Here is a 14,701-nt window from a genome sequence, read left to right on the forward strand (position 1 = left end):
CTTCCATTCCCTTTCAGGATTGTACCATATCTTGTATTCTGTTCTTTAGGAACCAGATAGCTTATATTTTCCAGGTCTTTTGCAGTGAGGATTCCACTCAGCAGACTGCACTGCATAAGTCTTTCAAGAGGGAAGTGAGCAATGTGAAATAGCAGCCTGGTTTCACATGGGGAAACTAGATCTTCTTGAAACTATAGTGGCGGAGACATCTGGTTCTCTGGGGTAGCTTTGATGGAGGTTCCACCCTGGCATCATAAGCGCCAAGTAGCAGATGGCAACAGCAGGGGGATGTCACCTAGAACAGTCCCATATTGTGGCTGGGTGATTCTCTTGTTGTTTTCTTCTTGACTGTGTGGCATGCAAGCCAATTTCCCTTACCTTCCTAAATATTCCGTATGCTATTAAATATTTTTTTTAATAAATTCCAAGGCCAGAGTCTTTTTGTTATTTGTAATCATGGATCCTGACCAATAAACTACTTGTTTACATAAAGAGATTATTTTACATTTATAAATTTTACATTTTTTGCTTAATGTCGTAAACAAACTAATATAATTAAATTATTTTTCTCTTCTTTTGAAAAAACCTGAGATGTAATTTTCAGACAGTAAAATGCACAAACTTTGGCTGAATGGTTCCATGAGTTTTGACAAACACCTATGACTGTGTAAACCACATCTTTATCCAGATGTAGCATGTTTCCATCACCCCAGCATACCCCACGCCTTCTTTCTACTACAGCAGACCAGTTTTGCCTGTTCTAAAATGTCTCATAAATAGAATTATGCAGCAAGAATACATTTGTGTCTGGCTCCTATTATTTAGCATAATGTTTTGGGGATTCATCCATGTTATTTTGTGTATCAGTAGATTACTCAGTTTTATTGTTGAATTGTATGAATATGGCACAATTTGATGGTCCATTCTCCTGTTGATAGATATTTGAATTGTTTCTACTTCTTGGCTATAATGAATAAAGCTGCTATAAATATTTTTGTACAAGTCTTGCTACTGACATAAGTTTTCATTTCTCTCAGCCAAATACCTAGGAGTGGAATTGCTAGGACATAGAGTAGATGAATGTTTAAGGTCAGAAGAAACTTCTAAACTCTTTTCAAGATGGTTGTACCATTTTATAATTTCACCAACGATGTCTGAAAGTTCTGATTGCTTCTTTTCCTCAACAACATTTGGCAATCTCAGTGGTTTTTAATAATAGCCATTCTAGAGGAAGTATAGTGGTATATATATAGTTTTAATTTGAATTTCCCTCATTAATACAATGTTGACCACATTTTCATGTGTTTGTTGGCCATTTGTATTTCTTCCTTTATGGACAGTCTGTTCAAGTATTTTGTGTATTTTTAAGTTGAGTTTTTCATAAGAGTCCTTTACCATCTGGCTATAAGTGCTTTCTGAGTTATATATACCTATTGCAAATATATTCTTTCAGCCAGTGGCTTGCATATTTATGTTCTTAACAGTGTGTTTTCATGAATGGAAGTTTTTAATTTTCATGAAGTTCAATTTGTCATTTAGTATACACTTACTCATTTCTGTGTCCTGTCCAAACATTCTTTGCCTACTCCAAGGTCATAAATATATTCTCCTATTTTTTTTCCTAGAAGCTTAACGGTTCTAGCTTTTAGGTTTACATATAGGATTCAAATTGAATTAAGGTTTGTGTAAGATATGTGGTAGAAGTCAGTATTCATTTTCCTTCATGTGGCTATCCAGTTGTTCCAGCATCATTTGGGGAACAGACTTTCTTTTCCCATTGAACTGCTTTGGCGCCTTTGTAGTAAATGAAGTGAATGTGTATGTGTGGATCTATTTCTGGCCTCTGTGATTTTCCATTGATCTTTTTGACTACACTTGTGCCAGAATTACACTTTCCAGATTATTGTAGCTTTACAGTAAGTCTGGAAATTAGGTAGTGTAAGTTGTCGACTTTTGTTCTTTTTCAAAATTGCCTTGGTTATTCTAGGTCCATTGCACTTTCCTATAATTTCTTAGATCACTTTGTCAATTTCTATCAAAAAGTCTGCTAAGAGTTTGATAGTGCTTGCATGGAATTTATAGAACATTTTGGGGATGATAATATCTTAACACTATTGAGTTTTCCAGTCTAATATTATGATAGCTTTCTCCCTTTATTTAAGTCTTCTTTGCTCAGAATTATCTTGTAGTTTCCAGTTTATGTCTGTCACATCTGTCATTACATTTATTTATAAGTATTTTGTTTTTATATTATTGAAAATGGTATTATTTTATTTATTTTCCAATTATCCATTGGTAATAAATAAAAATACAACTGACTTTTGTATACTTTAACATTACCAAATGTACTTACTGTTTTTTGTGGTTTATTTGTAAATTCCTTGGGATTTTCTGAAAATTATGTCAGTTGAAGATAAAGACAATTTTGTTTTTCTCTTTCTAATCTGTATTCCTTTGTGGTCATTTTCTTCCTTTCTCTGGTTAGGATTTGAAGTACAATGTTGAATAGAACTGGTGAGACTATATTTCCTTGCCTTTTTCCAGAATATAGGACCAAGGGATGTAAGTTTTCACTATTAAGTATGTTAGCTGAGATTTTTTTTTAAGACATCCTTTATTAGATTGAGTTTCCCCTAATTTGCAGTTTGCTGACAGTTTGCTAAAGTGAATGTGTGTTAAACTTTTTCAAAAGTTTTCCTACATCTATTAAAATGATCATATGATTTTTCTCCTTTATTCTATTAGTTTAGTAAATTACATTAACTTATTTTTGGATGTTGAAACAATCTTACATTCTTAGAATAAACTCCACTTGGTCATGCTGTATTATATTTTTGACATACTTGAGGATTTCATTCGCTAACATTCTGTCCATCTATGTTCATGAGGTATGTTGGTATGTTGTGAACATAGACACTCTTGTAAAGTCTGGTCAGGTTGGTGCTGCCTTACAATTTTCTGAAAGTGCCTGTGGAATGGTGATATTGCTTCCTCCTAACACATTTGATTAAATTTACCAATATAGCTATCTGGATGTGGTATTTTCTTTCTGGGAATGTTTTTAATTATGAATTCAATATTTTAACAGATATAGGGCTATTCAAATTTTCTATTTTTTTCCTCCTTGTGTCTGTTTTAAAAATGTGTGGCCCTCAAGAAATTAGTTCATTTAATTTAAATAATCAAATTTATTGTCAGAGTGTATTCGTTGTTCTTATTATTCCTTTATTATCCTTTAAACATCTGTAGGATTTGTACTAATGTCCATCATTGTTGATACTGATAACTGTGCTTCCCTCTTTTTTCCTTGATCAGTTCATCCAGGAGTTTACTAATTTTATTAAACTTTTCAAAGAAATAGCTTTGAATTTTATTAATTGTTGCCATTTTCATTCATTTTATTGATTCCTACTCATCTTAATTTTTTCATTCTTGGTACTTATTTTGGGTTTGATTTACTCACTTTTTTCTAATTTCTCAAAGTGGATTAATTTCAAACCTTTTTTCTTATATAAGCATTTAAAATTTTAGCAGTTTTAGCTGTCTCCACAAATTTTGATATAGAGTTTTTCTTGTCATTCAGTTTGAAATATTTTCTAAATATCCCTGTAATTTCTTTTTGACACATGATTAACTTAGAAGTGTGTTACTTAATTACCAAATATTTGATAATTTCCTAGATATCTTTTTTATTGATTTTCTAATTTTGGTCAGAAAAAATAAACTCTTTGAAACTTACTTAGATACTTTTTATAGTCTAGCATATGATCTCTCTTTATAAATGTTCCATGTGCACTTGAAAACAATTTGTGTTCTGAAGTTTTGGGGAGTAGTGCTCCACAAATATAAATGAGGTTAGGCTAATTGATGGTATTGTTCAATTCTTCTATATTCTTACTAAATTTTTTGTCTAGTTGTTCTATCAATTAGAGAGGAGTGTTAAAAATCACACACTATAATTGTGGATGTGTCTATTTTAAGCTTTTTTTAGGTGCAAGCTGCATATCCACCTTTAGAATTGTTATATCTTCATGATGAATTGACTTTTTAATCATTTTTAAATATCTCTCTATCTTTACTGTCATATTCAATATCCTGAATCTACTTTGTGTGAGATTAATATAACCATTCTGAGTATCTTTTGAGTAGTGTTTCCATGGTGTTACCTTTTTTTTATCCTTTTATTTTTAGTCAATCTGTTCCTCATGTTTAAAATGTATCCCTTGTAATAGTATATAATTATATAATTAGATTTTGCTTTTAATTCCCTATTGTCAACCTCTGCCAATTAATTGGAGTGTTCACGCCATTTACACTTAATGTAATTATTGATATCGTTGAGTTTTAGGTTACTGTCTTGCTATTAGTTTTCTATTTCTCTCCTCTGTTCTTTGCTCATATCTTTTTCCTTTCCTGTCTTCATTTGGATAAATCTGTCCTTTTTACTTAAGTATTCTTTTTTATCTCCACTCTTAGCTTTCTAGTCTCGTCTCTTATTTTTTATTGGTGGTGGTGTTTATTATTGCTTTAGGGATTACAACACGCATCCTTAATTTATCCAAGTCTGTCATAGAGTAATGTTTTGAAAGTAACGTTATGCTGCTTCATGTGTAATGTAAGAGTCTTATAAAGTATACTTCCTTTTACTTACCTCTCTTTCTTGGACCATTATCATAGGTTTTACTTCGACATATACTATGATATCCACAATCTATCATTATTAATTTGCTCCAAGTAATATAGTGGCTCTTAAACTAAGAGAAGAAAAAAGACCGTCTGATATATTTATCCAAGTATTTGCTATTTCTGGTTGTATTTCCTTTGTGTTTCTTTGTGTTTCCATCTGGTATCATTTCTCTTTAGTGCAAAAAACTTCCTTTGATATGTTATTATGTGCTAGCCTGTGTTAATGAAATTGCTCTACTTGTGTTCATTTGAAAATGTTTTTATGTCACCCTACTTTATGAACAGTATTAGGAAAATAAACCAGGCGTTTAGTATAGAGTAAGACGAGAATCAGTAGGAGGAGTAATTCAGAAGAGTCATGGAAGTGTGTGGAAGAGTGTACTTCAGCCAATCTTGAAGGAGACAGGAAAGGTTTACAGTATAGGTGATATCGCAACTATCTGAAAGATGAAAAGAGTCAGGCAGACTGGTGAGTGAGAGGAGCACAGTAGTCAGTTGAGATCTTTTCAAGCAAAGTAAATGGTAATTTTAATATGATATATTATATTATATAAAATATAATACAAAATGCTATAGTACGTTTAGATTGTTTCCTTTATTCCCCCTCTTTCTTTTAACAAATTGTTTGTTTACTATTATAAACAGCAGTATCTTTGAACATTTCATCTGTATGTACTTGTATTACTTACTCATAATAAAACTCCTAGAATTAAACATTTGAGGTGAAGGATATGCACATTTTTTATCTTTTAATACTTACATACTAAACGGTGAAATTCCTCCCAGAATGGTTATATCAATTTGCATTCCCACCAGCAGCCAAGGAGAGTAATAGGCTTTATATTCTCGGAGCTTAGAGCATAATTATTGAAATCTCAGTTTCCTCATTAGTCCTTCCTTCTCTATCACTATTGGGGCCACCTGCAGATCCATCTTTCCCAATTCCCAGGAAAAGTCCAGACCTTAGGTGGAGACTGCTAGGACTCCTTCAGAGCACCATTCTTGACCTCTGAGATAACAGCCTTTCCTGCCAGGCCAACTCCACCCTATAGCCTGTGTATGCCTGAGCTCTGACCCCATATGCACCCATGGCTCCTGCTCTGATGAACTGCTTGGGATCCGAGTTTCCTACAGAATGAGACTCCTGATGTGCTGTTAAACTTTTCCCTTCTAAGAATTGAAGACTTGCCTCTGGATCTCATTCTTGTGTCTGGACCTGCCCTGGAAACTGCGGACAAAACCTTCTGATGCCATTGTTTCTCTGTACTTCTCAATAGCCCCCACCCTGAGATCAACATCACTATGCTCCATTCAGTCATAAGAAGGCTCCCTACAGGCCATCTTCAAGTACTTTGATTACATTCACACTTAAAAAAAAAAAATCTCTTATAATATAAAAATCTTCATAGCAATATCCAAAATTCATTTTTACAATCTCAATCACATCAGAGACATTCAGGCATAACGAACACAGAATAAAAATTTGCAAGGCGAATAACCTTAATCCGAACACAGTTTGAAATTCTTTGTCATTGCAATGAAGAATATCTTTGCCTGCTAAGGTGAGCTATCAGAAAGAGAAAGCCTCTTTTCCTGAAATTTTTGAACTCACATTTTACAAAAACCTAAACCATGTAAGAAAAAAATTCTTCAATGGGAACAAATTCAAACGAGGTTATATTTTGCTTGCTTGTCCATATTTTGTGAATAAAAGCATATATTTGCATTTTATTTTTTTTACTTTAATTGTACAACATTTATAATATTGCAACACAAATCAACTAAGATTTGTGCCTTTATTGGGGCTGCCCATTAACAAAGTTTTGTGTGGAATACGGCTACATAAATGGTGCACATCTCGTTAATCCTTAAGATGTCCACGGAGAAGATAAGCCGTATAGACCTACATAAATATTAGCTAACTCTATGCAGCACTCTTATCTGAGGGTTTGAATATCTTGTTGTGATGTTCAGACACTAAGCCCAGTATCCTCCTATTCTCGTACCTCGCCCCAGAGCAGTATGGAAGGTCTGAAAAAGTCAGTAAGGAAATAACAGGAAAAAACAATATATTTTACATTTTAGTGCCATCACCACCACACTCACACACACACACCCAAAAGTGCCTATAAGCAGGGTCATTAATTTGTCCTTATCACAGGCAGCAGGCATAAAGCGTGCATTCACAGGATGGAAGCATGCCAACACTCCTCTGTCACTGCCTGGTGACCTTCTTTAGCCAGACCAGAGGATAGGGAACTGAAGTCTCAAGTTAGGAGTTTGTTGGGTTTTTTTGCTTGCTTGCCCCCAGTGGCAACCTGAAATGTGAAGTGGACACCTATATAGACTTCTCTGGCCAGGGAGCTTGAAAATTCACCCCATTTATTTTATTCCCTCGACTTTCGCCACATATCCTAGCCATTCTTGCAAAAGTCCCATCTCAAGTGTTGCTTCCTCCATAGAAACATTTTCTGATCTCTCAGAGCAAATGGGAGGACTCTTCTTTCAGTCTTCTTATGGCTTGTTTTCTCTCTGAAGGTGCTTTACATAAATTGTAATGTAAAATAAGAGTTGATACGGAGGAGGAATTGGAAAGACTTGTGGGATTAGATAGAAGAGACACATCACCCAGAGGGAGTCAGGGGAGATTTACAATATATGTGGTATCCAAACTGACCCCTCAAGGATGAAAAGAGTTAGGCAGAATGGCAAGTTATTTCTAAACATCATTTACCTTAATTTCTTAATCAAGTACTTACTGTGCACCAAACACTGTGTTAAGTACTTTCAATGCTTTAAAATGCTTTCTCGGCTTTATAATTTTCTTTCATTCAGGATAAAAGCTACGGGATTGTCCTTGACTTGTGTTTCCCCTCATACCCCACTTAGAAGCCATCAGAAAATCTTGTTGACTCTTCTGTTAAAATAAATCCAGAATCCAACTCCTTCCCACCCCCTCTGCGGCTACCATCCCAGCTCCGGCCACAATTCTCCCTTGACGGAGTGATTGCGATGGCCTCCGAGTCCTTCTCCCTATCTCACCTTTGTCCATACTCCTGCTTCTCCCTACATTTACTGTCGTACTGCGGACTTAAGTCAGATTTCACTCCTCAGCGAAACTCTACAATGCCCCGCGCCCGTGATCCTCATAAGAAAGCCCAAATCCCTACAATGCCTAAGATCCTGCACAACTCCATCTTTCCTCCTCATTCCCTTCGGATCTCATTTCCTGAAACACTCCGCATCACTTACTCTGCCCCAGTCGCACGGACTTTCTTGCTCTTCCTTCAAAATGGCAGACTTGCTCCTGCTTCAGGGCTTTGTACCGGCTGTTCTCTGTCCTTGAATTGCTCTTTCCAGGATATATGCTGACAACCATCCTCTCCGCCTTTGTTCAAATGGAACTTTCTCTATGAAGCCTACCCTGACTACCATATTCGAAAGTGTAGCCCCCTCCCCAGTCCCTATTCCCAGATTCTCTCTATCCTCATCTACTTTTCTCTTTTTCCCCATATCTTTTATCAACTCGTGACATAGTATACAATTCACTTCTTTATTACATCTGTTGTTTAGTTTCAATCCCCCTTCCCCTGGAAACTGAGCCATATGAGGGCAGATATCTATGTCTATTTTGTTCACCAATATATGCCAAGTACCTATTACAGTCTTTGGCATAGGGTAGGCACTCAATGAATACTTGACCATTGAATAAATTAAATTATTTAATCATTTCAATAAGCCTACAAAGTAGGAACTCTCTTACACTATTCTAAGAGATAACCATGTTATCTACTTACAGCCAGTTATTGGCAAAGTAAAGATTCAAATACTCTCTAGAGGTCAGACCTTTCATCCTGACTCCCAGTCTGTTATGCCTCCTCAGTACTATCCTGTGATCCTCTTGAGAACAGGAATGCTATATGTTCCATACGCTTTGATATTGCATCAGCAATATACACAGTACCTTGCATGCAGTAGGTACTCAATAAATATTTATGTAAATTGTGTTTGGTCAGCTTTTCCCAAGCAACATAACCTTGTTTGCTGCAGTGGTCTTCTTATATTGGGTCTTATAACACTTGCTCCTAGAACCTATCATGCTAACCTAAGAGTCATAGAAATGATCTGAGTAAACCAAGGCCCAGAGGGGTCCACTGGCCTGCCCAAGGCTACAGAGCTACTTAGAGAAAAAGTCAGGACTAGGACCCAAATCTTCAGACTCTGCAGTAATTTTTTCTTTTGTGATTTTAATTTTTTAAGTTAGGCATGTCTATACCATTCGGGTGCAAGATTACAAAGGCAGAGACTGTGTTAGTCTCCTTTGTGTGCCCTGCAAAAGATGTATCCCAATGGTAGGTACACCAAGAGTATCTGATAAATACTTGTTTATTTCCAACAAGGCCCAAGCTGGACTGATACAAATAGTAGAACTAACACAATTTACCTGGATCGTCAAGCAGAAATAATGAAGAGAAGTAAGAAATGAAACAGCCTCACGAAAACAGCTAATAAGCAATCAATTTCACCTTTAAAAGGGATCACAGTTTCTGAGATGGAGTTGGGAATTAAATACAATTTGGAAGATTTTCATTCAATATTCTCCATGGTTTTCATTTTAATTTAATGGGAAAAAAACAGCAAGGCCTTGAGCAACAGTTATAGATTGCTATTTGATCAATTCTTTCCTTGTCCCAGTTGTAAAAACAAAACCATAAATTATACTAATTCTTATTTTGGCTAAATGATTTTCAGCAGCATGGGTGGATGGTGACAGCCCAAGTAATCATGGATTCATCATTGCACAAAGCCCAGACTCATGGTAGTGGGGCTGTTCTCCCTTCCAGGGCATTGTCAAAAAAACTGTGGCTCTCCCAGAGTCAAACTGAAAACCTGTTAAATAATTTAAATTTTTCATGTGTTCAAATAACTTTTCTTCCATTTCGGCAAGCAGCTTGAGAATAAAAGCATCAATTCTCATGATTGATAAGACATGGCCCAATACTATGTATCTTTTTGGCTTAATTTTTCTTTCTAATGGATTACTATTGACTTCTGCAAAACCAGTAAATTTGCTTTGGGCATATGTTAATCACAAAGGCCTTTCTGACAACGCCTGTAACTATAGTAGACACTCTTTTTCTAATAAGAAAATGCTACAGAATTCTGTAGCATGAGCAAGAAAATCATATTAAATCTAAAGAGAGAGAAAACAGAAAAAAGGCATTATAAGAGAAGTTGACAGAACCTGGCCCTCATCTCAGCCCTGCCATTCCTTTGAGCCAATACACCTTTGCAAGAAGGAGCCATTTTTCATGAATTGAAGCCAAAAGTGACCTTCAAATACCAAGGACATCTGTGTGTAATTGAAACTAATATGAAAGTTTGGGTTTGCATCATGCAGAGTCCCCACAAATGTCTTCTTTCTCTCATTCAAATCTCTCTCTCTTTCTCTCTCTGAAAGAAATTTATTTTAAGAAGTTGGCTCATGGTTTGTGGGGGTGGGCAAAACCAAAATCCTTAGGGCAGGCTGGCAGACCAGAAAATCTTGGGCAGGAGCTCATGTTACAGTCTTGTGGTAAAATTTCTTCTTCCTCAGGGAATCACAGTTTTGCTCTTAAAGCCTTTCAACTGATTGTATGAGGCCCACTCACATTATTGAGGATCATCTCTACATAAATCAACTGATTGTAGAAGTTAACCACATCCGCAAGGTACCTTCAGGGCAACACCTAGACTAGTGTTTGATGAAATAACTGAGGACTATAGCCTAGCCAGGTTGACACATCAAACTAACCATCACAGGGAGCTGACAGTTTAGTGGGAGAGACAGACATTGAAGAGATAACTACACATTATATAAATCACAACTGTGATATGTGGAACACAGAGGACTTAGGCTGGGCTAGGGATCATGAAAGGCTTCCCTGAAGAAGTAACATTCAAGCAGAGACATAATAAATGAACAGAAATTGGCCAGGCCAGAAGGAGAGGAATTGCATTTCAGGCATTTTGCGTGTGCATGTAAAAAGCCTTGAGTCGAGAGTGAACCTGGCACATTTGAGAAATGGAAAAAGGCCAGGGCAGCTGGAGCCTACAAAGCTTTGCATCCAAATGTCCTTAGCAGACAAAGCAGAATTACTGGACAGAATTGAAAGCTTTCGTTTCCATTGGATCCAGGCATCTAGCCTAGACATGTGTAAGATATCTTTGGGGGAAATAGAATTTTTCTTATTCTATTGACCCCATGATTAAAATCTTCTCATGGTCCTATTACATGTAGAATAAAATCTTTTTCCTCTGAACGCTTTTAGGATCAGGTATTGCCTTGCTATCTTGATGGCAGCTTCTACTGCTTTCCTTCCTAACTAGTATGCTCCCATCACACTTTTAGTTCTCAAACTTGCCAGTACTAGTTCAGTCTCAGGTCCTTTGAATTTGTTCTTTCTTCTGTTCTTATCACCATTCCCCAAGATTTCACACAGCAGGATCCTTCTCAGCTTTCAGATCTCAGCTCAAAATACCATCCCTCTCCTTCCCAATTTCATCATTGCCATCTGACATTACCTTATTTGTTTGTTTCTTTCCTTACTTTCTATCTCCATTCACTGGAATGGAAAGTCCAAAAGAGCAGAGAATTTGATAGTAAGCATTTAATACATTTTTTAAAAAATATGGGTTTAATACTTTCTATAAATAATCTTTGAGCTTAACTTTATTCATCTCTAGTGTGAGACTAATAATGCATATTTTGTCTGTCAACAGGACCACCAGCCCACGTAATGGAACATGTGTTTGACACATTTATAAATGGCAGGGGCCTGCAAAAGTGACAATCTTTATGTACAATCAGACTAAACTCTTTCTAGTTGGCCTTGAAAGGATTTTGTATTTTTGTTTTCTATTTGACTTCTTTGTCAACACATCCATGCCTCTCAAATAGTAAAAGATCTAGAAAGGGACATGATTTAAACAATGTCCCAGACAAGCCCAGACACAAGGTAAAAAGAGATGAAGAAAAACTGTTATAAGACCGTTTGATTGCATAGTAGCAGAACCATTATAGAATTATGCATTTTTAGTTGAAGAAAATGTCATAAGCCTGTAGTAGGGTGGATGGATGAGTAGGAAGAAAATGAATTGAAGAATAAGATGAATACTGGTACAAACCTTAGCTACTTCTTCAATTTTTATAAAATGGGTGGATAAAGATACTTGGCAAAAAAAAGGTAGTCATGAGAATTAACTGGGTCATATAAAAGCATATGTCACTAAGTCTGGCACATAGTAAGTGCTATAAAAAATTATTATTATTATTGCTGTCACAATAACATTCAAAGGGTGAGCATAGCATTTTACACCATGCCATCATATTGACAGACTGTGTATGATCAATTAAGGTTACTCTAGAGGAGGTCTGGGAAGGAACCACTGAGTTGTAGGCACTGACATAATGAGGGCCAAGTAATGACTTTTAGTCACCAAATATAAGCATTTCAGAAGCCCCCAGACTCAGTAGCTTCAGGCACTAGTTCCAAAACTCAGGATTCCTCCATATTTCTTGATGTTGTTTTCATCTCAGTAGAGAAGACACCGACAAAGACAAGTGGACCTGAGCTGAGAGTTGTCCAGCCAAGAATGATAACAGCTACCAGCTTTAAAAAGAAGCCAATTCTTCCTGTTTCTTGTAGATGTCAGAGCCCATCTCACGGGTGTCCCTACGGCTGCTGTAACAAATGGCATGGCACTTTCATGACATTTTCCTTCACTTGATAAAAAGCTGATTCCTTGTTTCTCTCCTCCTATCGATGTGCTTCCTGTACTCCTTTTGAAATCTGCCTCTTAAAAAAGTCTAGTCTGTATGCAAGACCATAAAACCAGGACACTTGGATAAAGAAGGGACTATTGGTCTGGCTCCCTTACCTTCCACAGAGCCTCACTTTGGCGCCTCCTCTCGAGGTCAACCAACCCCTCTTTCACCTACTCTTAGAATTCATTGCCATCCAGTCAAGAATAGAGAAACCACTGCCTTGTGATTCTGCAATAGCTGTTTTATTTGTTTGTGTAGTCGGTTGGCTATTCATGTGCCATAATTTTAAAGTGTTCATTAAATAAATAAGGCAATGTTCCTTTTAGTAGAAAGCCATGGCATCTTGTAAAAGGTTTGAAATGATTGGTAAGGCCAAATTTAATGAAACTGAGTTCAGCTGACTGTTTCCTATACACTGGAGCTGTTCTAGGAGCTGGGGATACAGCAAATATAAGACACAGTTCATACTCTTAGAAAATCCTGCCTTTTAGGGATGAGAGACCATGAAACAGGCAATTTCTTTACAGTGTGAGTAGTTAGAACATTGAGCAATGAGAGCAAAAGAAAGGGCACCTAACCCAGGTCAGAGGCTGGGGAGGGGAGGGCTATGGATGGCTTCCCAGAAGAATGAGGAAATCCAACCCAGGATACAGAAATCCTTCTCAACGTACAATTTCTGAGAGCACGTGGAAATAAGATTAGGAGCCAGAGACAAGAATGTAGAACGAGGTCCAATACGTAGTCCAATACCTAGGTCCAAGAACTAGTCCAATAAGAACTGGGTCACATGGAGAAAAGCCTGAGCTTAAACCAGGTTCACTTAGCTAAGAGGCGATTTCTCACTGGATTTTCTATCCGTGTTTTGATTTTGAGGAAAACATGATCAAAAGAGAGGACTGATAGGAAGACAGTGCAAGTAAAGTCCTATTACCTGAGAGGGCAGAGTCAGCACTTAATGAAATCCGGTGCTTGCGGGAACAGACAGAACAACTTCACAACAGACGTCAGCAGAATTGCCGAAAGCCTGGAACAAACTGTGTTTCCAAGACTCAAAGAGCAGAGAACGTGCTCGAGGCCATGTGCCACCAAAGCTTCAAGCACCTGCAGAGACTCCTTAAATCATGGTGTGTGTCTGACTTGGAAGATATAAAGACAGGGGGAGAGTTTTATAAGACTTTAGTTAAAAAGAAATTGAAGAGCAGAAAGGAGCCTTGGATATATTGCCAGGCTGAATATTCCTTCTTTCTTGCTTCAAATTTGTATTTTATTGTATGTTATATTATTTCTTTTACCAGAATATGCTTATTAGTGTTTACCAGCTGGTTTCAATGAAAACTGTTTTGTTTAGAAAAGTAAAAGAGGTCATGGGAAGATCTCTGCTGGGTGTGTGCCTGGGGAGACCTGTCCTCTTGGAGGCTCAAGGGACTCCTGATCAGCCCTGGGACCATCTAGTTATAATTACTCAGATCTGCAGAAGTGAGGTCACCAGGGTGCTTTCAAGTCTGTGAAGATAAACCAATTTCATGATGGCAAATGCCACTGGGAATCTTTGGTCTAGAAATAGAAGAGCAGCATAAAATGTGGTGAAGAAAATTCTATATATATATATATATATATATATATACATATGCATATATATACATATGTATAAAAATGCACACGCAAATATGTAGATATTTTGTTTATACAATTTTCTATATCAGCTAAATTATTTTCTCTCCAAAACCTTTAGCAAAATGGACAAAGAACATGCTTCTGTGGAGGTCTCTCTTTATAAAAAAATTGACACCTTTGGTCTATGGGGGTAGTAATTAATTAATCAGGAATTAAAGTTCTCAAAGTATCTCCACATTATTTTTTTTTTTTTTATCTCTGAGTCTCTTGACTGATTCTGAAGAGATTCTGGATTCATCTCCAGTCCAGGCAAGTTTTCTTCGGAAGTATAAAAATCATTCAACTTGGATTTTTTTTTTCCCTAAACTTTTTGTTGTTCTTTTCTTCTGTTTTATCATTATATGGTGATGGTATCTAGGGGCGTGGAAAGGAGCTCTGGTAATTAGAATGATGAACTGGCAAACAACTAAATAGCCACAATGACCAGAATATCTAATACAAAAGCAGTCACACCATCCTCAGTCTTTCTTCTAGAAAGAAAATAAATAGAAATAAATAAATAGAGAAAATAAACAGAGAATATTAGACTTGTTA

The sequence above is a fragment of the Diceros bicornis genome, chromosome 8 (assembly GCF_020826845.1).
Source record: "Diceros bicornis minor isolate mBicDic1 chromosome 8, mDicBic1.mat.cur, whole genome shotgun sequence".
NCBI classification, from domain to species: domain Eukaryota; kingdom Metazoa; phylum Chordata; class Mammalia; order Perissodactyla; family Rhinocerotidae; genus Diceros; species Diceros bicornis.